The sequence below is a fragment of the Arachis stenosperma genome, chromosome 7 (genome assembly GCF_014773155.1).
Source record: "Arachis stenosperma cultivar V10309 chromosome 7, arast.V10309.gnm1.PFL2, whole genome shotgun sequence".
NCBI lineage: Eukaryota > Viridiplantae > Streptophyta > Magnoliopsida > Fabales > Fabaceae > Arachis > Arachis stenosperma.
This window is the reverse complement of record NC_080383.1, coordinates 27,318,352-27,343,852: the sequence shown is the minus strand read 5'-3', so window position 1 is coordinate 27,343,852 and position 25,501 is coordinate 27,318,352. Positions and strand designations below refer to the sequence as shown.

At 35.0% G+C, this 25,501-nt stretch overlaps 1 long non-coding RNA gene and 1 other non-coding gene across 2 annotated transcripts; one reads left to right on the top strand and one right to left on the bottom strand.

Moving 5' to 3' along the window:
• The first annotated feature begins 1,569 nt into the window (after window positions 1–1,569).
• Window positions 1,570–1,677, top strand: LOC130942352 (small nucleolar RNA R71). Its single transcript, XR_009070925.1, has one exon. It is a non-coding gene; the product is annotated as a small nucleolar RNA R71 (small nucleolar RNA).
• Window positions 1,678–5,827: 4,150 nt separating this feature from the next.
• LOC130942141 (uncharacterized) lies at window positions 5,828–11,380 on the bottom strand. The gene is made up of 3 exons (XR_009070822.1): window positions 11,148–11,380; window positions 10,908–11,043; window positions 5,828–5,952 (listed from the first exon to the last, which is right to left on the bottom strand). It is a non-coding gene; the product is annotated as an uncharacterized LOC130942141 (long non-coding RNA).
• Between the last annotated feature and the right edge of the window lie 14,121 nt (window positions 11,381–25,501).

The following is a 25,501-nucleotide window of genomic DNA, read 5'->3' as shown; positions in this document are numbered from 1 at the left end:
GGGGCTCTATCTGACTCTGTATTGAGAGAAGCTTTTCATGCTTCTTCTCCATGTCTACAGAAGAAGATCTTTAAGTCTTGAACACAAGGTAGTCCTCATTCAATTGAAGGATTAACTCTCCTCTGTCTACATAAATCACAGCCCTTGATGTGGCTTGAAGGGTCTTCCAAGGATGATGGATTCATCCTCATCCCTCCCAGTGTCTAGGATTATGAAGTCAGCGGGGACGTAAAGGCCTTTAACCTTCACTAAGACATCCTCTACAAGTCCATAAGCCTGTTTCATTGATTTGTCTGCCATCTCTAGTGAGATTCTTGCAGCTTGTACCTCAAAGATCCCTAGTTTTTCTATTACAGAGAGTGGCATGAGGTTGATACCTGACCCCAGGTCACACAGAGCCTTTTCAAAGGTCATGGTGCCTATGGTGTAAGGTATTAAGAACTTTTCGGGATCCGATTTCTTTTGAGGCAATGTCTGCTGAATCTATGTATTCAGTTCGTTGATGAGCAATGGAGGTTCATCCTCTCAAGTCTCATTACCAAATAACTTGGCATTCAGCTTCATGATTACTCCCAGATAATGAGTAACTTGCTCTTCAACAATGTCTTCACCCTCTTCAGAGGAAGAATATTCATCAGAGCTCATGAATGGCAATAGTAAGGTCAGTGGAATCTCTATGGTCTCTGTATGAGTCTCAGATTCCTTTGATTCCTCAATAGAGAACTCCTTATTGGCCAATGGACGTCCCTTGAGGTCTTCCTCACTAGGAATCACTACCTTTTCACTCTCTCCAGGTTCGGCCATTTTGGTTATAGTTATGGCCTTGCACTCTCTTTTGGGATTCTCTTATGTATTGCTTGGGAGAGTACTAGGAGGAGTTTCAATAACTCTTTTACTCAGCTGACCCACTTGTGTCTCTAAATTTTTGATGGAGGACCTTGTTTTATTCATGAAACTGAGAGTGGTCTTAGATAGATCAGAGACTATGTTTGCTAAGCCAGAGAGGCTCTGCTCAGAATTCTCTGTCTGCTGCTGAGAAGATGGTGGAAAAGGTTTGCTATTGCAAAACCTATTTCTCCCACCATTATTGTTGTTGAAGCCTTGTTGAGGCTTCTGTTGATCCTTTCATGAGAAATTTGGATAATTCCTCCATGAAGGATTATAGGTGTTTCCATAGGATTCTCCCATGTAATTCACCTCTTCCATTGCAGGATTCTCAGGGTCATAAGCTTCTCCTTCAGAGGAGGCTTCTTTAGCACTACCGGATGTAGCTTGCAATCCAGTCAGATTCTGAGAAATCATATTGACTTGCTGAGTCAATATTTTGTTCTGAGCCAATATGGCATTCAGAGTATCAATCTCAAGAACTCCTTTCTTTTGAGTCATCCCATTATTCACAAGATTTCTTTCAAAAGTGTACATGAACTGGTTATTTGCAACCATCTCAATAAGTTCCTGGGCTTCTGCAGGGATTTTCAGATGAAGAGATCCACCAGCAGAATGGTCCAATGACATCTTGGACAATTTAGACAGACCATCATAGAATATACATATGATGCTCCATTCTGGAAGCATGTCAGAAGGACACCTTTTGGTTAATTGCTTGTATCTTTTCCAAGCTTCATAGAGGGATTCACCTTCCTTCTGTTTGAAGGTTTGGACTTTCACTCTAAGCTTGCTCATCTTTTGAGGTGGAAAGAATTTGGTCAAGAAAGCATTTACCAACTTGTCCCAAGAGTTCAGGCTTTCTCTAGGTTATGAGTTTAACCATGTTCTGGCTCTGTCTCTTACAGCAAAGGAGAAAACTATAAGTCTGTAGACCTCGGGATCAACCCCATTGGTCTTAACAATATCACAGATCTGTAAGAATTCAGCTAAAAATTGATGAGGATCTTCCGATGGAAGTCCATGAAACTTACAATTCTGCTGCATTAGAGAAACTAATTGAGGCTTAAGCTCAAAGTTGTTTGCTCCAATGGCAGGAATTGAGATGCTTCTTCCATAGAAGTTGGAAGTTAGTGCAGCATAGTCACCAAGCATCTTCCTTGCATTTCTAGCATTGTTGTTGGGTTCAGCTGCCATATCTGCTTCTTTTTCAAAATTCTCTGTAAGATCCTCTCCGGAGTGTTGTGCTTTAGCTTCTCTTAACTTCTTCTTCAGAGTCCTTTCAGGTTCAGCATCAGCTTCAACAAGAATATTTTTATCCCTGTTTTCGCTCATATGAAAAAGAAGAGAACAAAGGGAGTAGTGGAATCCTCTATGTGACAGTATAGAGATTCCTTGATGTATTAGAGGAAAAGAAGAATAGAGGAATGAGGTAGAGAGAATGAGAAGATTTTGAACACAGAGGGAGAGAGAGTTCAAATTATAAGTAGAAGAGAAGTGTTAGCAAATAAAATAGAAAGAGATGAGAGAGAGAGAGTATTCGAAAATTAAAACTAAAACAAATAGTTAATTAAAAAGATTTTTGAAAAAGTGGTTAGTGATTTTCGAAAATTGGAAGTGGGGAAGTGATTAGGTAGTTTTGAAAAAGATAAGAAATAGTAATTAGTTGAAAAAGATTTGAAAATAATTTTGAAAAGATAAGAAGTTAGAAAAAGATTTTGAAATTAAAATTTAAAAAGATATGATTGACAAAAAAGATTTGATTGAAAAAGATATGATTTGAAAGATATGATTGAACAAGAAGTTAAAAAGATTTGATTTTTGAAATTGATGACTTGACTAACAAGAAACTAAAAGATATGATTCTAGAATTTAAAGATTGATCCTTTCTTAACAAGAAAGTAACAAACTTACAATTTTTTCGAATCAAAACATTAATTGTTAGCAAGGGTTTTTGAAAATGTGATATGAAAAAGATAAGATTTTAAAATTATGAATTCAAACATGAAAAATTTTAAAAAAAAATTGAATTGGAAACAAAATTACCTCCCTTGTGTCATCCTGGCGTTAAACGCCCAGAATGCTATCCATTCTGGCGTTTAACGCCCACTTAGCTGCCTCTTTGGGCGTTTAATGCCCAGCCAGGTACCCTGGCTGGTGTTAAACGCCAGGAATCCTTCTTTACTGGAAATTTTTCTCAACGCCCAGAATGCTCCCATTTCTGGCGTTAAACGCCTAGAATGCTGCCCATTCTGGCGTTTAACACCTAGAATGATAGCTTTACTGGCGTTAAATGCCCAGAATGGTAGCCATTCTGGCGTTTAACGCCCAAAGTGCCTCTTTACTGGCATTTTAACGCCAGTGAGCTCTTTTTCTCTGTGATTCTTCTGCTTTATCTTATGAATCTTCATTTCTCTCTATTATTTACTTGAAAAGATATATATTTTTTATTTTTTTGAACTTTTTAATGAGGAGAGAGAAAAACATAAAATGACTAAAAACATAAGAATTTAAGATCAAACCAATAATGCATGCAAGAACACTTTGAATGTCAAGATGAACATCAAGAACACTTTGAAGATCATGATGAATATCAAGAACATATTTTTGAAAAAATTTTAAGAAAAGAAAGACATGCAAGACACCAAACTTAGAAATTTTGAATGTTTAGACACTATGAATTCAAAAATGCATATGAAAAATAACATAAAACACAAAACAAGAAAATCATGAGATTGAACAATGGAAATCATCAAGAACAACTTGAAGATCACAGAAGAACACAATGCATAATTTTTTTTCGAAAACTTAAGAAAATAAAAAAATGCAATTGATACCAAACTTAAGATTTGACCCTAGACTCAAATAAGAAACACAAAATATTTTTGGTTTTTTATGATTTTATTAATTTTTTTGTATTTTTCAAAAATAAAAATAAAAAGCTTAAATATAAAATAAAATTACCCAATCTAAGCAACAATATGAACCGTCAATTGCCCAAACTCGAACAATCCCCATAAATGGCGCCAAAACTTGGTGCACAAAATTGTGATCTCACTTTTCAAAACTCCAGACAACTAACCAGCAAGTGCACTGGGTCGTCCAAGTAATACCTTACGTGAGTAAGGGTCGATCCCACGGAGACTGATGGCTTGATGCAAGCTATTATCATCTTATAAATCTCAGTCAGGCGGATTCAAATGGTTATGAGGTTTTGATAATTAACAGATAAATAAAACATAAAAAAATAGAGATACTTATATAATTCATTGCTGGGAATTTCAGATAAGTGTTTGGAGATACTTTGTTGCATCTGAACCTCTGCTTCCCTATTGCTTCCATCCAATCATGCGTACTCCCTTCCATGGCAAGCTGTAAGTTGGTGGATCACCATTGTCAATAGCTACCATCCGTCCTCTCAGTGAAAATGGTCCGGCTACGGTTCTCACCGCAGGGCTAATCATCTGTCGGTTCTCACTTGTGTCGGAATAAGATCCATTGATCCTTTTGCGCACTGTCACTGCACCCAACAGTCGTGAGTTTAAAGCTCGTCACAGTTATCCCCTCCCAGATCCTACTCAGAATACCACAGACAAGGTTTAGACTTTCCGGATCTCAGGAATGCTGCCAATTGTTTCTAGCCTATACCACGAAGGTTCTAATCTCACTGATTTGAATGCTCTATTGTCAGGAGATGCTAGTCAAACGCATGAATCAGAGACCCAAGAGAATATACTCCAGCTGGCATCTAATGACTACGTTGAACATCATATAGACCGCTTGTGGTTGTCAAACACGCGGATCTTGGCTAAGCAGGTACTGAATATAGTGGGTGATTGTCACGGGTTACCCCTTCAATCTAACTTAACTGAATTAAGTACAAGAGTATATCTTGGAGAAGAAGTAGGCATGATTTGAAGGAAAATAATAGTACTTGCATTAATTCATGAGGAACAGCAGAGCTCCTCACCTTAATCTATGAGGTGTAGAAACTCCACCGTTGAAAATACATAAGAACAAAAGGTCTAGGCTTGGCTGAATGGTCAGCCTCCCAAATGGCATAAGAATTCAAAAACAGGGGGAGAAGACCCCAGTAGAATAATAAAAAGTGCTATTTATACTAAACTAGTTACTAGGGTTTACAGAAAATGAGTAGATAGTGCAGAAATCCACTTCCAGGGCCCACTTGGTGTGTGTTTGGGCTGAACTCTGAAGCTTTTACGTGCATAGGTCATCTTTGGAGTTAAACGCCAGCTTGGGTGCCAGTTTGGGCGTTTAACACCAGCTTTAGTGCCAGTTCTGGTGTTTTATGCCAGAAAAGTGTCTCTGGTGGGCGTTTGGACGCTAGTTTGGGCCATCAAGTCTCAAGAAAAGTGTGAACTATTATACATTGCTGGAAAGCCCAAGATGTCTAATTTCTAACGCAATTGAGAGCGCGCCAATTGGGTTTTTTAGCTCCATAAAATTCACTTCGAGTGCAGGGAGGTCAGAATCCAACAGCATCTACAGTCCTTTCTCAACCTCTGAATCAGATTTTTGCTCAGATCCCTTAATTTCAGCCAGAAAATACCTAAAATCACAGAAAAACACACAAACTCATAGTAAAGTCCAGAAATGTGAATTTTGCATAAAAACTAACAAAAATATACTAAAAAGTAACTAAAACATACTAAAAACTACCTAAAAACAATGCCAAAAAGCATATAAATTATCCGCTCATCAAACACCCTCACTATCAGAATGTCATGCTTCCGGCTGCGCTAATCTGATAGCAAGAAGTATTACGACAATTTGATATACTTAGTAATAAAATAGGAGCCTTTGGTTCGAAACTGCATCGCTGATTTCTTTGAAAACCGGAAATAAGATACTTTATCTAAAAAAAACAAACAAGCATAGATTCATATATAATACTTCTTACATAATAGCTTATAATGTTATATACAAATTAAACATACAACTCCTATCCCTCTTACAAAATTGTAATAACAAAGATGAGGGAAGAAAAATTTTCTAATTAATACAATAATGTGGTATAACTCTTCATTATGCTCCTTCATCCGATTCCTGAAAAGGTAAAGCTGTAGGGGGTGAGAACCTAACTACACGATTTCACCACGGAATTTCAGAATTGTCATAAGAAGATATTTAATAAGAAAACTGTTTTCAAGCTTATTGATTATCATAGCCTTATGACTCTTTTTAAAACCCAACAGCTAATTATTCAAAACCCTTTCAAAGAAACAATATTTAATCTTTCAGAAAACCAAAACCTTTCTTTTCTTATAAGAAAATCTTAATCAGAAACTAACCATGCAATTAATCAACACAAACATCAATTCAGCACCAAAGCTCATTCTAAAAAAGTTGCACACCAGGTGAAACACAGGCAAAACAGACAAGGAAAGCATAGGTTTAGGTAGCAGTTACAGCAAATAGTTCAGGTAGCAGTTAAGAACAGTTTAACAATTAGGCAAACCAAAACAAATTCAAACCCAAGCAAAGATACAAATGCATATGATGCATACCTGTCCTATGGCTAATGAGCTCATCTGTCGGTTATACAGCTAACCCGACAAGTTCGGTTTGCTAAACCATTGGACTGTCCCCCGATGCGCATCCCCATGAGTCTATGCATAGCTTTTTCTCATACATACATATATATATATATATATATATATATATATATATATATATCAAATTTCTCAATAGGAGTACCATTCCTGGGAATTTATAAGTGCTCGGTCATCCTTACGTCGTAAGGTCAACAGAGTATCGAGTCTCAACCTGGAGCAAGTGGTGGCAAGTCACTGCGTCTGCCCAGGAAAACTCGTATCTCAGAGAATTCAATTTCATAAGCCCTTTGAATAATTCATTCGACATTCATCAATATCTAAGTCATTCTCAATAACATCATCATATGTCAATCCAAATCTCATTTCCAAATTCATTCAAAAATCATATTTCAAAATCAATCCTTATCATCCTTCTTTCCATTCCGTTCATCAACAATCTCAACTCAAAACATAATCCTTTCTTTACTAAATAGATCAATCTTAAAACATATAATTTTTAAAATCCAAATCTTTTTAAATAATTACTTCGAACGAAACTTCCAATTTTATAAAATTTCGGCAGCATCTCCTCTAAAACTCGGACTCTGCCACCCTTTCTAGGTCCCAACAAAACCATTTCTCAAATTACTTTCAACTCAATTTCAAAATCAGATCAACTTCAATATATCAAACCATTTTCAATTTAAATTCGTTTTTCAACCAATCAAGCGCACTTCCAATATTATAATCTTTTCCAGCTTTCAATTCGTTTCCAACAAAGTCAACTAACATTTTCTCAAACTCTTTCCAATTCATTCTCAAACCCAAGTCATTCACAAATCTCAAATCATTTTCCAAAATCAAACTAATTCTAACTTCAAATCATTTTGCAATTCTCAAATTATACTTGATACACATTCGAATCAGATTTTCAAATTAATCTTTCATTCACTATCTTAATACCAACTCAATATTCAGAAATAGTCACAGTCAAGTAAGCAATCATATTCATTCAAGGCAACTCAGTTCAATTTGTAAGACTCCATAATCACAAAAAATATTCATTCGCTTTAATATCAATTTATAACAATTCTTAAGAATAAAAATGAGTTTAATGAAAACGGCCGTACCTCGGAAAGTCGAAACCCACAAACCAAACGCATCAAAGAAAACCTTTCCTCTCGACCTGTGATCAGCAGCAACCGTAACCTCAGTCCCTAACCATTTTCGTGGTAGCCACAACTCCTCTATTCACAACATATAATAACCGAAACTCAAACTTATAACAAATAACACCGCAAAACCTTAGCGTAAGATAACAGAGTAGTGACTAAAGAGCTTTTCAAAATGAAACTACTTACCGTAGCTAAGAAGAACCGGATGAGCCAAGCAGCAGTAGCCTCGGCGGTGGTTCCAGCAGCCATAGAACTCTGACATCGATGGCAGAAGCTCTGGCATAAACACAGGAGAAAGCACAAGGCACACCAGTTCAGCCGTGACGGTGGCAGACGACGGTGACGGAACCAGCTCGGTCTCAGATCTCTCTCCCTCTTCTTCGTGCACGCTGTCTCTCCCGTCAGCTCCTCTTCATCGTTCTCCCTCTCCTCATATCAACGTCGATGGCGGTGAACAGAGTTTGACGGCGTTGCATGTGACGAGGTGGCACTAGGTTGAGATAGGACAGTGACGGCGAAGGTCCCTCCTTCCTCGCGCATCTCTCATCCGCGAACCTTCTCTTTCTCATGGCTCTGCTCAACATCAACCAAGAAGCACGACGGTGCAGATGCAGCTACGGCGGTGACGGCTTCAGCCGCAACGAGGAGCAGCAAACAGCCCACCAGCTCCGGCGTGTCTTCCTTCTCTTCCTCTCTCTCTCGGATCTCACTTTCTCTCGATTCTGGCCTCTAATGGCGACGCGGTTTGGCGAGTTCGGCGGTGACGCGGCAGAGCGTATTGGCGGCGAAGCAGCAGCAAGGCGGTGACGGCTCCTCCCCCACTCTCCTCTTCTTCTTCCTCTGTTTTCCCATCTCTTCCCTTTTCCTTTCCCATTTTCTCCCTTTCCTTTTTGCCGTTTCTTTCTTTCTCTCTGTTTGTTGCGTATGTGTTTGGGGAAAGGGGGAATAGGGTGAGTGGCGGTGAGTGGCGGTGAGTGGCGGTGAGTGTGGGTAAGGATTAGGGTAAAATTAAGGTTAGGGTTTGTGTATGAAATTGGAAATTTGGGGATTAATTTGGATTTGGTTAATTTTAATCAAATTAGGGTTTAGAGTGTTAATTTGAAATCTAATTTATTCTAAAATATTATTTGTTGTATTAAAATACTAATTGATTTGAAATCAAATTCTTTAATTGAATTTATAAGATAATAAGATTTATTTTCTTTATTCCTAAAACTTGAAGTATTAAATCATAGAAATATCAATTATTTGAATTAAATCACATAAAAATTCTTATCATTCCATAACTACTAATTTTGTAATTTAAATATAGAAAATAATTCAATAATTATAAAATTAGGTAAAATTCTAATTAATTATCAAAACCTGATTTAATTAGCTTTAATAAAATAATTTCTAAAAATAAAATTTCTAATGAATAAATAAATTCAAATTAACTCATAATAAGATTTATTTGAAAATCTTGGGTCTTACACATTTGATTGTGTTTGCTTATCTTGTTTCTCTGTGATTGTGATATTTGTCTTATTGCAATTTGTTTGTGTGTTAATCTGTTTCTTGTGCTATTGTTTCTCTGTGATTGGAAACTGAGGTTGTGATTGAGATTTGCTTTAACTTCAAAAATTTAAAGAAAGTAATTAATTATCTAAAGTAAAATTAAAAAGTATTTTCAAAGGTTTGATAAAAATAGTTTTATTAAGTAAAGTTAATTATTTGCATCTTAATCATTACTTTTATGGCATTCCCATTTCCTACTGAGAACGTGTGGTTTGTCTCACCCCAATATCGTCCACCCTTTCAGTGACATTGGTCTGAAGACTCAGTTTGAAGTTGCGGGCGATTATTAGTTTTATTTGAGTTATGTTTATGAGTTGAGTTGCTTTCATAGAATTCCCTCGCCTTTGTCATTTAAGATTTTATTTTATACAGAGGAATAGGAATTGTATCCGAGTCTCATTTGAATCCTTTTGTATAATATTATCATTATTAATAATTATGTGATTATTATTACTTGTGTTCTTTGATGAATGATTTTAATTAATAAAAACAAAATTTTCTAGAATTTTCTTAAAAATTAAAACGCGATATCGAACTAAAGACTCAATATTAAATAGTAAATAAGAAAAATAGGTTAGTAACGTCTTACTTTTTGTACGATCATGACGTGCTAAAAGTTAGGGTGTTATAATTGCGGGAATATGATACTGTTTCCCCTACCTATTGTTTTTTTATGCAAAGGGACTCTTTCATCTGCTTCACAGAGGAGAACAAAGACACGATACTGTGGGTTCGAGACTCAACCGCAGATGCCCAACGCTTACTCACTTATTCTTTGCTGATGACTATATACTATTTCGCAGAGCTTCCGTGGAGGATTGTCAAAACCTAATGTCTATTCTTAATACTTACTCTCTACTCAATGGACAAGCAACCAATCAAGACAAATCTTCGATTTTCTTCAGTTGCAACACTCCTACTGACACTAGAGAGAACTTGGCAGCCATACTTCAAGTCCCAAATGTAGGAAAGCAAGACAAGTACCTTGGTTTACCTTCGATGATACACAGATCAAAGAAAGCTACATTCAACTACATTAAAGACAAAGTTTCAAGTAAGCTTCAACATTGGAAATGATCTTTTTTGTCAGTGAGTAGTAGAGAAGTGCTTGTTAAAGCAGTTGCAACTACAGTGCTTATATATACTCTAAGTTGCTTTAAGTTGTTAGATTCATTGGCGGAAGAGTTACACAATATGATCATGCAATTCTGGTGGGGACAAAGAGATTCAGAGAGAAGAATGCACTGGATTAAGTGGAGCACTGTTTGCAGACCTAAGAATCAAGGGGCCTTGCGTTTAAAGACTTGCGAGCCTTTAATCTAGCTATACCTGGGAAACAAGGATGAAGATTACTAACAACAACTAATTCGTTAATTTATCAAGTGTACAGAAGCAAATACTTCAAATATTCCTCCTTACTTAGAGCAGAGGTTGGAACCAACCCCTCTTGGGGTTGGCAGAGTTTACTAGAAGGTCACAAAATTTGGGAAAAGGGTGTCAAATGGAAGATAGGAAGAAGCATTCCATTTAAGATTATGGAGGACTCATGGATTAAAAATCTCTCTTCCCTGTTAACTATAGGTACACCTAATTTAGACTCACAACTATTATGGGTTGAACAACTTATGATCACAGAGAAAAAATGGAATCAACAACTAGTTTTTCAACAATTCAATCCAAAAATTGCTCAGACCACAATACAGACAAAAATTAAAGGAGACAGAGACTTATTAACCTGGCCAAGAGAGAAGAACGATAATTATACATGCAGTAGCATCAAGATACTCAATAGCATTTTAGTTCTACCACACCCTCTAGAGCAGCTTCCAACTTAATTCGCAATGAAAAGACTCTGGAATATCATTTGAGACCTACAATATCAACCGAAAGTTAGGTTACTCCTTTGAAAATCTATGCACAATAGACTTCCATTAAATGTAAGAATTCATGAACGAATCCAGAGAGTATCACTAACTTGTCGCCGCTGCGAAGAGGAAAATGAATCTGTCAACCACTGTTTGGTTCGGTGTGAAAAGTCATAGATAATATGGCTAAACTTAGGTATTGGAATTCCTGAACTACAATCAAATTTGAATTTTTGGCAAGGTAGTTAGAACTCATTGAGAAGACGAAGAACGCCAAAAATAGAAGATAAGCAACAATAACAATTGCATATCTTTTATAGGAGATATGAAAAGCACGTAATAGATTAACTTTCAAAGGAGAACTCGCAACATCGCAGCCAATCATTACGGCCGCTGCACTTGGTGCTTCTGACTTTCGAAGAGCCTGTGAACTTTAAAGAGAGAAAAAGCATTAAAACTTACTTTCTCTTTCTATTGAAGTTTAAAGTTGTTTTTTTTATTACACTGTATTTCTATATAATTTTGTAATGGTATTACCTTTTTTATCCTACTATGAGATCATCGTAGCCCAAACATTCCAATTCAATGAATAAAAGTCTATTTCACTTTGAAAAAAAAATTGTCCATATAATAAAGGATGTAACGCTCTTAATTTAATAGTGAACGTTTAAATAACAACAAATATATATCTTCCTAATCAATAATAAAATCTATGTATACCGTACCCCTCCCTCATCTAAAATTTTCACGGAAGAACTTGTTTCCCTGTGAGATTCTTTTTCTCTCCCGGCAAAAATCTGGTTGATGTCAATGAATGTGTAGGTTTCATCCATATCCAGACAATATAATATAGACCATAGTCCACTTTAATTTATTGAAATTTCTTCATGAAATTGGCTACAACTTTCTAGCAATATAATCTTTCATCACTTGGGAAAGAAACCATTGAACACAAATCGATCTTTATAATTTTATCAAAATTTTAATTTAATCTTTATAATTAAAAAATTGTTATTTAATCTTTATAATCTTTATAATCTTTATAATTTAATATTTATAATTAATTTTTATATTAGCCAATCTTTATAATTGGGAATGGAAGCGTGGAAGAAATGTGAAAGAAGATGGCAGAAGTTATTAGAAGAACAGTAAAAGAAAGTTTTGGTGAATCTAAAGGAATAAGACCAAGAAAAGGAGTTCTGGTGGTGGAATGCGAGTATACAAGAAAAGATAAAGATAAAAAGAGAATGCTTTAAAGAGTGGTCTTTATGCCGCAACGCAGATAACTGGGAAAAATATAAGGTGGCTAAGAAAGGGACAAAAGTGGTTGTAAGTGAAGTAAAAACAAGAGCATATGAGGGTCTCTACCAGTCTTTGGGCACGAAAAAAGGAGAAAAAGGTATATATAGAATCGCAAAGAGCCGGGAAAGAAGAACGAGAGATTTGGATCAGGTTAAGTGCATAAAGGATAAGGATGGAGAGGTGTTGGCTCAAGAGGAGAAGATTAATGAAAGGTGGAAAAGCTACTTCTACGAGTTATTTAATGAGGGACAGAAGACTCTTCCGAGCCTTGGTCGATTATGCACAAGGGAAGAAGATCAAAACTTTGACTACTATCGAAGGATTCGAGACTTCGAGGTAAAAGAGGCTCTAAAGCAGATGAAAAATGGCAGGGCAGTAGGACCTGATAATATCCCAATTGGGGTTTGGAAGGGTCTTGGAGAAAAAGGCATCAACTGGTTAACCAAGCTTTTTAATGAGATTTTAAGGTCAAAGAAGATGCCTAATGAGCGGAGAAAGAGCACCTTGGTACTTATCTACAAGAATAAGGGGGATATACAAAGTTGCGAAAACTATAGAGGGATTAAGCTTATGAGTCATGCTATGAAGTTATGGAAAAGGGTGATAGAATGGAGGTTGAGAAAAGAGACACAAGTAACAGAGAACCAATTTGGATTTATGTCAGGAAGATCTACCACTGAAGTGATATACCTATTAAGAAGGATGATGGAGAGGTATCGTAGTAATAAAAGGGATCTACATATGGTGTTTATTGATTTGGAAAAAGCGTATGATAGGGTACCAAGGGAGGTCTTATGGAAAGTTTTAGAAAAGAGGAGAGTAAAGATCGCATATATTCGGGCAATTAAAGACATGTATGATGGAGCCACAATTAGTGTGAAGACTCAAGGTGGTGTGACGGAGGAATTCCCTATTGGTATAGGATTACACCAGGGATCATCCTTAAGTCTATACCTTTTCACATTAGTCTTGGAAGTACTCACAGAGCACATCCAAGAGCCTGTGCTATGGTGCATGCTTTTTGCCGATGATATCGTCCTTATGGAAGAGTTAAGGGAAGACCTAAATAAGAAGTTGGAGTTATGGAGAGAAGCTTTAAAAGTGTATGGTCTGCGCATAAGCCGTAGCAAGACGGAATATATGGAATGTAAGTTCAGTCTGAGAAGGAAAAACCCCAATATAGAGGTGAATATTGGAGAAAACATCCTAGGAAAAGTTAAAAGTTTTAAGTATCTTGGGTGCATCATACAGGATAATGGAGAGATTGAACAGGATGTAAATCATAGGATCTAAGCAGGTTGGTCAAAATGGCGGAGTGCATCTGGTTTTATATGCGACAAAAAAGTGCCTTTAAAACTTAAAGGTAAATTCTATCGCACCGCTATAAGACCGACTATGCTGTATGGTACGGAGTGTTGGGCGGCTAAAGGGGAGCACGAACATAAGCTGAGTGTGGCAGAGATGAAGATGTTGAGATGGATGAGTGGCCATACGCGTTTGGATAAAATAAGGAATGAAGATATAAGGGAGAGAGTTGGAGTAGCACTCATTGTGGAAAAGATGGTTGAATCACGTCTTAGGTGGTTTGGACATGTGAGAAGAAGACCGATAGAACATCCAGTCAGGAGGGTGGATGAGATGGAAGATGGACAAAGGGCGAAAGGCAGAGGAAGACCTAAGAAGACCATCCATGAGGTGGTCAAACGAGATCTACATGTAAACGGTATCTCTGTAGACATGATACATGACAGAGCATAATGACGTCGTTTGATTTATGTAGCCGACCCCATTTAGTGGGACAAGGCTTTTTTGTTGTTGTTGTTGTTGTTGTAGTAGTAGATAACAGTTTTCAATTAATTATTTTTTGGGTAAAAAACCATATTGCCAAATGAGTGAAAAAATAACGTAAATACGCCAAAGTGAAAATCGTTTCAGCAATAAGCCAAATCATATTTTTATATAATTCGAACCAGGCTAGTTCGAATTTCATTTCTACATAATTCGAACCAGCTTGGTTCGAATTATACACAAACACATGCACACACGTAATTCGAACCAGCTTGGTTCGAATTACACACAAACACACGCACACACATAATTCGAACCAGCTTGGTTCGAATTACACATTAATAATTTATTTAAAAAATTTATTAAAAAAATTAATAATTTAAAAATTAAAAAATATATATTTTTATTTCATACGTTAAAAAAAGCTAACAAAATATTTAATTACGAGACTTCTTTAAAATATTAATGAGCTATCAATTCGAATTCCATACAATACTTTTCTGTCCATTTTTAATAGTTCATGAATATTTTTTAATAAATTTTTTTAAATTATAGTACAAAAAATATTTTATCCTATGCAAAAAAATAAAAAAAGATTGCTTAAAAAATGTTAGGAGTACTATAAAAATTTGTAATGTTATAATAACTTAGGTAAATACATGCATGTACTCAAATTTTAAATAAAATACTCTACATAGTCAGTAATAATTTAGAAATGAAAGAAAATATTTATTCCATACAAAATAATTAAAAAATATATTTTATTCTATACAAAATAATTTTAAAAAATGGCTTAAAAGATGTTATGAGTACTATAAAAGTTTGTAATATTCTAGTGATTTAGGTAAATACATGATAAAATATTTTTTCTTTAATTTCTAAATTATTAGTGACTATGTGGAGTATTTCTTTAATGTCTTAAGTCACTAGGACATTACAAATTTTTATAGTACTTCTAACATCTTTTAAGCCATTTTTTAAATTATTTTGCATAGAATAAAATATTTTTTATGATATAATTTAAATAAATTTATTAAAAATATTCATGAGCTATCAAGAATGGGCAGAAGAGTATTGTATAGAATTCGAATTGCTCACCATATCATTTGAATCAGAGTAATTCGAACTTCCCTATGCGTATTCGAATAATGTAATATCTCAGCATATAATTTAAATAATTTTATTAAAAAATTATCATGAATATTTTTTAATAAATTTATTTAAATTATATCATAAAAAAATATTTTATTCTATGCAAAATAATTTAAAAAATGGCTTAAAAGATGTTAGAAGTACTATAAAAATTTGTAATGTCCTAGTGACTTAAGACATTAAAGAAATACTCCACATAGTCACTAATAATTTAGAAATTAAAAAAAAATATTTTTATCATGTATTTACCTAAATCACTAGAATATTACAAACTTTTATAGTACTCATAACATCTTTTAAGCCATTTTTTTAAAATTATTTTGTATAGAATAAAATATATTTTTTAATTATTTTGTATGGAATAAATATTTTCTTTCATTTCTAAATTATTACTGACTATGTAGAGTATTTTATTTAAAATTTGAGTACATGCATGTATTTACCTAAGTATTATAACATTACAAATTTTATAGTACTCCTAACATTTTTAAGCAATCTTTTTTATTTTTTTTGCATAGGATAAAATATTTTTGTACTATAATTTAAAAAAATTTATTAAAAAATATTCATGAACTATTAAAAATGGACAGAAAAGTATTGTATGGAATTCGAATTGATAGCTCATTAATATTTTAAAGAAGTCTCGTAATTAAATATTTTGTTAGCTTTTTTTAACGTATGAAATAAAAATATATATTTTTTAATTTTTAAATTATTAATTTTTTTAATAAATTTTTTTAAATAAATTATTAATGTGTAATTCGAACCAAGCTGGTTCGAATTATGTGTGTGCGTGTGTTTGTGTGTAATTCGAACCAATACGTGTGTGCATGTGTTTGTGTATAATTCGAACCAAGCTGGTTCGAATTATGTAGAAATGAAATTCGAACCAGCCTGGTTCGAATTATATAAAAATATAATTTGGCTTATTGCTGAAACGATTTTCACTTTGGCGTATTTACGTTATTTTTTCACTCATTTGGCTTAATATGGTTTTTTACCCTTATTTTTTGTTAAAAATATAAAATATCTATTCTTAAAGTAGTCATTTTTTGTTTGTATTTGATATTGGATAAATTATGAAACATTTTAGAAAACAAATATTTTAAAATTATTACAAAATTTATTTGTAAGATATATAGCTTAATAAGAACTTAATTAAATTTTTTTACGTAATATAAATATTTAGTTATAAATTTTAAAATAGTAAAATATAATTAAAATTTTAGTAAAGTTACAAGAATAAAATAATTAAGTTTTATTTTATTTATTTATTAGGTAGGGACGGAGCTTAGTTGAGAAAATGAAGGTCATGGTCCTCTCAAACTTTTTATAAAAAAAATTAGTAGTACTTTTTTAAAAAATAAAAAATAGTTTATTGGCTCAAATATTTTACTATGACTTAAAACTCTTAACTTCAATTCTCATCTCTTATATTTATTGCATAATAGTTTTTAGTTTTAAACATTAAAAATATGTTAAATTTAACCTGAACTGGAGCGAGCCTTTGTTGGCTTTCACAAATTAATAATAAAAAAAATTATCTAACAATCAAATCAAATCAAAAAAATAGTTTCTCTATTTGTATTTCACAACTCTTTATTCAACAATCAACACTTTTTCTACCATTGAGTTTAAATATAAAAAATTAGATATTTTTTATTTATTTAATTTAATATTATTTTATATTTTATTTTTATTTTATTTAATTTTTTATATGATAAAATATATTAAAATATTCAACAAGTATTGATATTATTGTATTTGTATAAATTGATAAAAAAATTTAATAAATATTATAAATTATTAAAAAATTTAATTCTAATTCAATTATTAAAAATTTTAAATTAATAAAGACTCAAAAAATATTATTATAAATTATATTATATTTTTTATCTGTAAAATTATTTATTTATTATTTTATTAGTAATAAATTTAAAAAATAATTAAATTTATAATTTTATTTTAATATAAATATTATTATTAAATTGTTATGTTAAATTTTTGCCCCTTTAAAATTTTGTAAGTTCCGCCACTGGCTCAAAGTTCAAACCATGTTACCCAACCTCATTGTTTACCCCGTGATTTGAAGCCATCACATGTGGAGCGAGAGATGTACGAATATGATTATCCTTGATTGGCCCGTAAATTGTCTGGACTTTTAGATATACACAATGACAATGAGAAATGCTCAAGACTGCCGTTTATAACCCATAAAATATTTTTTATAATGATAAGAATTTAATTTTAAGACACGGTAAATATAAAATAATTTTATATGTATATATATAAATATGTTTGCAAAATATATACATATTAACTGGCTAAAAATATGATTAATATATATCATATGTAGCTAAAGTATGTCATCAAAATATATGCAATTTATAAAAAAGTGCATTTTTTTATACACAAAAATGCATGCCTTTGATTGATGTATATATAATTAAGAACAATTAAAAAGATTGCTGGCCCCTCTGGTTTTTCAAAAGACAATGATGCTTGGAGAAGAATATTTGTCTATATCAAGGGAGGACCTATCTGCTGGATTTGGTTATATTCCCATACACATCACTTCTAGCTTTTCATAAACCCATCTTTAAAAATAATTATTACAAAAGGATTATTTAGCTTCAATTAATAGTAAGAAAAAAATGTTTATATAAATAAAAATGAAAGAAACAAATATAAGTAATGTATATACACGCGGATTATCAGAATTTTACATTATTTTAAAAGGTATATTGTTACTTAAAATAATCATGACTTTTTTTTTATGAAAACGAATCATATTAAGCCTCTCACTACACTACTGAAAAAACACTGAATACTATTGATTTTATCAACAAATTTATTGACAATTTTGGTGTGGAATTCGTCGGGTCAAATAATTACCGGCGAATTTTTGTTTCCGATGGTAAATTCGTCAGTAATAATTAGAGGAAAAATGAAAAAAATAGGCACGAATATAGCGTAGGTTTTACCGGCAAGTTTTTCCGCCAGTAAACCCAATTAGTGGAATGCTGTGTTTTGGTGACCCGCAATGCATTACCGTCAGATTTATCCGCTGATAAATCCCACGGTAATGAGCCATAAAATTCGAAGCGCGAACCCTCGCTCTCTCCCTTTATTTTGAAATCTCTCTCTCTCTCTCTCTCTAACCTCTCTTTTCCCACTCACTCTAACACTCTCCTCTCCCGCCGCCCCGTCAGCCCCATCGCCGCCAGTGCCTCTTGTCGCCGACTTTTCTCCCCTCCATCAGCCATGACTCTTTCTCTCCCTCTCTGTTCGTGTCTCGCCATCGCCGCCCAGCACCGCTGCGGCATTCCACCAGTAGTGGCTGTCACTGCCATTGCGTCTCTCTCTCCTGCGTTCTTCTTCCTCTGTTCAAAGTTCAGGTTTTATAGTTACTCTTTTTCTTTGTTTAAGTTAATTTAAGATTTAGTTATATGTTAATTTGTAATTAGTAAGTGAAATTGGTTATCATTGGTTATCATATGCTAATTTCATGCCTTAGAAGAATAGAATATTAATTAGGATGGAGACTTCATGTTTAGCATTGGATGGGTTTAGGCCATTGAAGATAGACCCTTTATTAAAGCTTAAATAATTAATAATTAACATTTTCTAGGTGATTATATGAAATATTATTTCAGTTATTAAGTTTAATTTACTTGCTTATGATATTTGAAGATATAAAATTAATATTATATAAATTGTATTAATTTTACATTGTATCTAAATCATATGTTGTCTGTGTTAGTACTTATGTCTTACAATTTATGCAATGTAATAACTTCTATGAATTAATGAGAACGTAAAAGATTAGTTCTAATTGAGTATTTATTATGTTAATCTATATGAATGCATAGGAATGATGAAACTATTATAAATAAATATGAAGTAATATATTATGAAGTTATTATTGCAAAGTAAACCTCATGATGATTGGATGAACATGTATAACAATTATTTGCTGAAATTTCTGAAGATAACTCAAACAAAAATGTTGCCTTTTTAATATATAAACAAGTTAATATACAACTGAAAATGTTGTAAATTTAATTGAGTTTTAACTGATGTTGCGGATTAAGGATGGTTGGATTTGTGAGAACCATAAATGTGGATATATATCCAATTTTAGGAGAGGTTATGACAAATGTTTTTTGAAATAATATAAATATTGAAGGATTTGTGTTGTATATATGCTGATTAGTGTTAATAATATATTTTTTTTGCAGACGTGACGACAGGTAGCAGAGGTAGAACGAGTGGGTCTCGTGATCGTGGTAGAGGGAAGGTTTCCACCAGATCCCTAGGGACTGCTCGATCATTGCCCTCTACCCCGGCTACCCCGTCGACCCCTGTGACGTCACAGGCAGGTCCTGCAGACCAGGAGTTTATCATAGTCCCAAACCTAAACTACGTGGCTCCTTTTGCTATGCCCCTTCCACCTCCTACAGCTCTAGCGACAGAGCTCGCGGTGTGTGATTCCTCTAATGTGTCTCATCCAAATGCTCACCACCACCGCCCGTTATATGGATGAGGGTTTGGCCTGACGGCATGCAGGCGTGAGTACATACTATTTTAATGTTTTATTCGCAATTTATTTTGAATTTTTTAGGTTTTATGTGTTTTTATGTATTTGCTAATCTTAAGTTTTTCATTGATAGGTTTCACCAAACAACAATGCATCTACACAGGAGATCTTCAATGTGATAAAGTCCATGTATGATAACCCATGGTCGAGCTACACGAAGATCTCTGTTGAGACTAGAGGGTGATGGTTTTAGAAGTGGGCAGTAAGAACCCAATGTTGTTGAATTAGTTGTATTTTATTTCGACTAACTAATGTTGTTGAATTACTTTGTACAGGAGAAATTTATATGGGATAAGAAATCAGGAAGATCTACGACCACCAAATAGCTAAGCGACTTCAACAAATGATACAGGACGCTCGCCAAGGGTGCGACCACCTCACAATTTAACTCCATTCATATCTTATGAAGGAACTGGACATCCATTTTAGTACTAATGAAAGGTTCAAGCGTCGCCGTCTGACGAACAGAACTAACAGGACTTCGCTAAGGTCGTCGAAGTATATCGATGGATCGGTGACTTTCATGAAGACAAAGAGCAGGCTGGTATGTAGTTTATTTGCCAATTTTTGTTAATTATTACTTGAATTAATTGTTACTTGATTTATTTTATTAGTTGGTTTCAATATGTGTAATCTAAGTCGTTGGATTGCGAGGCGACACTAGCCTCCTTCAAGTATACCCATACGTTGAAGACCAACAAGGACAGATTTGCTGATGAGTGGTGTGCGGCTCATTATGTGAGTTTCAATTAATTTTAACTTTGAAATTTAGTCGGTTTAAAGTCAATTAACTATCATCATAATCACAATGTGTGTTACACAAGAGGACTACATGCAGAGATTAGAGGCCACAACCCAGCAATCTCAGCCACTTAGTAGGGATGACCCCGACTTTGATGCCTCAGTAGTAGATCCTGATAGGGTTTGGCACGAGACCGTCTTTGAGCCCTAAAAGAATTACATCTTTGGGTTGGGATCGTTCTTTGCCAACGACCTCCACACCTCTGCGTTGACAGCATCATCTGCCTCTGCCTTCGCTACCAGCCCTGTCGATCCTAAGAAAGTTGTCAACTTGAGGGAGGAGGTGTGATGATTGGATTTTTGACGGTTTAGAATTTCACAAATGAAATCTCGTTGCAAGTATAGTTTCTAATCCAACACAAATCCTTTCATACAAAAATTTGGTTGTCACTAAGTACAAACCCCTAAAATTAATAACCGAAGTATTTAAACCTCGGGTCGTCTCTCAAAGGACTTGCAGGGTAGTGTTCTTGTTATTGGTTGTGAGTTATATTTGGGGTTTTTAAGATTTTGGACAAGATATATAAATGGCAAAGAAAATAAACTAACAACTAATAAAGCTCTTGGCAAGATATGAGTACTAGAAGTCCTATCCTAGTTATCCTCCTCAATTGTGATAACAAATTGTCCATTACTCCCACTTAGTTAACCTCTAACCATGGAGAAAAGTCAAGTAGATGAATCAATTTGATTCCTAAAATCCTAATCAACTCCTAAAGGAAAGACTAGCTTTAGAGGTATTCAAATCAATTAGCAACTTTTAATTATCAATCAACAAAGGAATTAGATAACTCAAGGGTTACTAATTACTCTACCTAGGCCAAGAGGAACAAAACCTACACTAAAATTCAACCAAGCATTTCATCAAACACTTGGAAGGCACAAAAGAAAAGTATACTAAATCATAACAAGTATGAATTCTAACAACAATTGAATACAAAGAATTAACAACAACAATCAAGGAAATCACAATTATCATGAATTACCTCAAATTGCATTATTGAAAGAAAACAAAGGAATAACAATCTATCCAAAACAAAGTGAAGAATTGCAATTATTAAAGCACATAACTAGAAAGGGAAGATGAGAAGAGTAAGAATTGATAGAAGAGAAGTGAGTTAAAGCATGAATTAAACCTAGATCTAAGAAGAGAGATTAACCTAAACCTAATCCTAATTCTAGAGAGAAGTGAGAGCTTCTCTCTCTAAAACTAACTCTAAACTAAAACTAATGATGCTAAATGATAGATTGATGCCTTCCCCCTCTATCCTTGGTCCTTTTAATGCATTTTGGCGCCAAAGTTGGTTCAGAAACTCCCCAAGATCGCGAGGCACATGCTGCTTTAATGAAGTCATGTGCGGACTGCAACGCGTGTGCGCACGGTACGCGTGCACGTCCCTGGCCGATTCTGCAAAGTGCGCGCGAGCGCCTTGTGCGCGTGCGCGTGCTTGGCTGATTTCACTTCTTTGACTTTTTATGCTTCTCTCCACTTGTATGCTTCCTTCCTTGTTCCCTTTGATCCATGCCTAGCCTATTTCAATCCTGGAATTACGAGCAAACACATCAAGGCATCTTATGGAACCAAGGAGGAATTAGAATTCATCAAAATAAGGCTTAAAAAGCATGTTTTTGCACTTTAAGCACAAATACGGGAGAGATTGCAAAACCATGCTAATTCATAGGTTAAATGTGAGAAAAGGTCATCAAAATACTCTAAATCCAATACAAGATAAACCGTCAAATTGGGGTTTATCAACCTCCCCACACTTAAATCTTAGCATGTCCTCATGCTAAAATAAGAAGGAACTAAGGGGTATGACATTTATTAAATGCAACTAAGCTACATGAGTCCTATCTAAATGCAACTACCTAAAGTGAATGAAAATGCTTGGTTCAAACAAATCAATTCCCAAGGAAACATGTGTAAGCACAAGAAGTAGAGCAATAGGAATTAAGTCCAAACCACAATTGTATTGAAACTATCAAAAGAAATTCAAGCTTGCAAGAATATAGATAATATGGGTGAACACATGTAATTGAACTTTTGAACCCTCACCGGATGTGTATCCGCTCTATTCACTCGAGTGTTTAAGGGTTAATTCACTCAATTCTCTTCTAATCATGCTTTCCAAAATTTGATTTTCTCCTAACAATCAACACCTATTCAATGCATGCATACATTCATCATGAGGTCTTTCATTTAGGTTGTAATGGGGCTAGGGTCAAGGTAGGATCATTTATGGTTAAGTGGACTAAAGTTTAGATCTTGGATTAGCATAGACTTTTCCACCTAACTATATAATAATCTATACAAATTCAAACTACTCTAACTACCCATTCTTCACTTTTTCTTACATATTCATGCATCTTATTTCTTGATTCGTAACACTTATGCATTGATTCCCTTTTATTGAACTTCACTTTGGGGCATTTTGTTCCCTTTGGTTGCTTTTTTTTCATTTTCTTCTTTCTTTTTCTTCTCTTCTCTTTTTTTTCTATATTTCTTCTTTTCTTTCATTTTATTTTTCTCTTTTTTTCTTTTCTTTTTTATACTTTGTACAAGGACATCAATTGCATAAGGTCTTATACATTTAATCAATACATGAATATATTCCCAATTCCTAAATATGAAAGTGTACTACCCTTTTTATCCCATCCAATGTTCCCAAGCCTTACCAACTTTGAATAATAAACACTCTCACTAGGCTACGTTAATCAAAGATCCAAGCAAGGGACTTTCATTGGTTTTCCGCCTTGGGCTTGTAATGAGCTAAAATGAGAATAAGTTGGTTAAGCGTAGGCTCAAAATTAGCTAACAATGGAGAGTAAAAGGTAGGCTATTTGGGGTAAGTGGGCTAATGAAGTAATGGCCTCAATCATTCAAATGCATGGATACAAGAAATAAATGGACATATAGAATCAAGCAAATCAAGGATCACAATCTTAGAAAGAGAATAATAGCACACAAGAATGGAAAATAAGTGGTTATAAAATGTAACCACATCAATAGGCTCAAGTCTCACAAGCTTGTGTTCTTAGCTCAATACATGCTTCACAAAGTATGAATTCAAGCAAGTTACACAAAAATATTTTTTCAATCAATTGGGTTGGTGCCCTATAATTAAGTTTCTTGGAAAATCTCAATATTTGACTAAGCATTGTTGTGATTGAAAAGATTCAAAAATTCCTTAGTTTACCCTTTCCTTTTTCACTTAAAACCAATTTCTTATGCGAAAAGGGTGACTAAGTTTTAACAATTCCAAACATGGTTTCTAATCACAACCACAAACTAAAAAGAAAGATAGGCAAACTAAAAAAAAAGAAGATATGCAAAAGTGTATAAAGAAAAATCCAACTAAAAGTATGAAATCTAACATCCAAAACATCTACAATCTAAAATACGCAGTAAGAGTATCCAAAATAAACCAAAATGACAAGTATATACAAAAGTGCAAAATAAGATAACTAGGCAGCATAACTGGAAATAGCTAAAATGTTCACCGGTCCTCTAATGGTGCCACCGGCAACCTCTCTACACTTAAGATCAAGCATCGTCCTCGATGCTAATCCTGAGGATCAGGGATAGGTACACCGGTAGGCTCTGGCTCTGGCTGTGGTAACGGCTGAGGCTGAGTCTCTTGTGTCTGAGGTGGTATCGCCACATGTACTGGCACGTTCTCATGAATTTCCTCAGCATGTAAATTTGCGTGCTCCTCCTCATGGGTCTCCTCATCGGAACCGAAAGACTCTGGTAGAGGGGGTAGCTCAAGGCCCTGGGCCACAAACAGCTGGTCAAGCCGGTCAAGGCGACGCATGATCTGGCGCTTGCTGCGCTCCATATATCGGAAAAGACGCTGAACCAGTAGGTATGTCGGCTCGGGTGCTGGCGATGGTGGCACAGGAAGTGTTGTGGTTGCGGTAGATGCTCCTGCAGGGGCTGATGATGAAGAGGGTCCAGCTCCCTCAACTGCTGCTCTGGCTCGAGATCGGCGGCGGGATGCAAGCTTCTCGTGCACCCTGGATCCCCACGAAATGGTAACCGGCTCCTTCTGAAGGAGCGGTGGAGGTGGTGATACATTATCCTGGTGCCACGGAACTCCGGCTCGCTGAATCATCTGAGTAACCATGACTGGGAAAGGAAAGATACCTCGGATGTGGGCTCTCCACATGAACCGCCTGATCAGCTGGGGGTAATAAACCTCTTTCCCCTCCATCACACAGCTGATCAAGATCAACATAGCAACTGGGATCTCTATGAAGTGAGTCGTAGGCATGACGTAATGAGCAAAGATCTGCTGCCAAGTCTTGGCCTCTTGGCTCAGAAAACTAGAGTGCATCCCCTTGGGTGCCTTGTTATCAGCATCCATAACCCAAGGAGCATCCGGAGTGGCTACCACTGCTCTCAATGCCTCAAAATCAAAGGTCATGCAATGAAGATCTATCTCGACCTGTAAGAATGCATCAATATCACTAGTCTTAGGCCGGCAAGTAAGGGCATCCTCAATGGCCTGCTCTGTGATAGGCACCTCAATCCCTCTGACACGTACCGAATCAAGGGTGGGACGGAAGAAATTGCAATAGAACTCCTGCACCCAAGACCGGTTCACCCAGCTCAACTCCCTATCCAGAAAAGCTAAACCCATCCGGTCAATACGCTGGTGGATAGTGTCCGTCAAGTCTGAGGGAATAACCAGCTTCTTCTCAATATTCAGATTCTTTGAATTGTAACTGGGGAATCTGAGTTCACAGTACAAATTGGGGAATTTGACCCCGTCCAAAGCTGGCAACATTTGGTTTGCTTTCTCTATTTCGTTCAGAGGG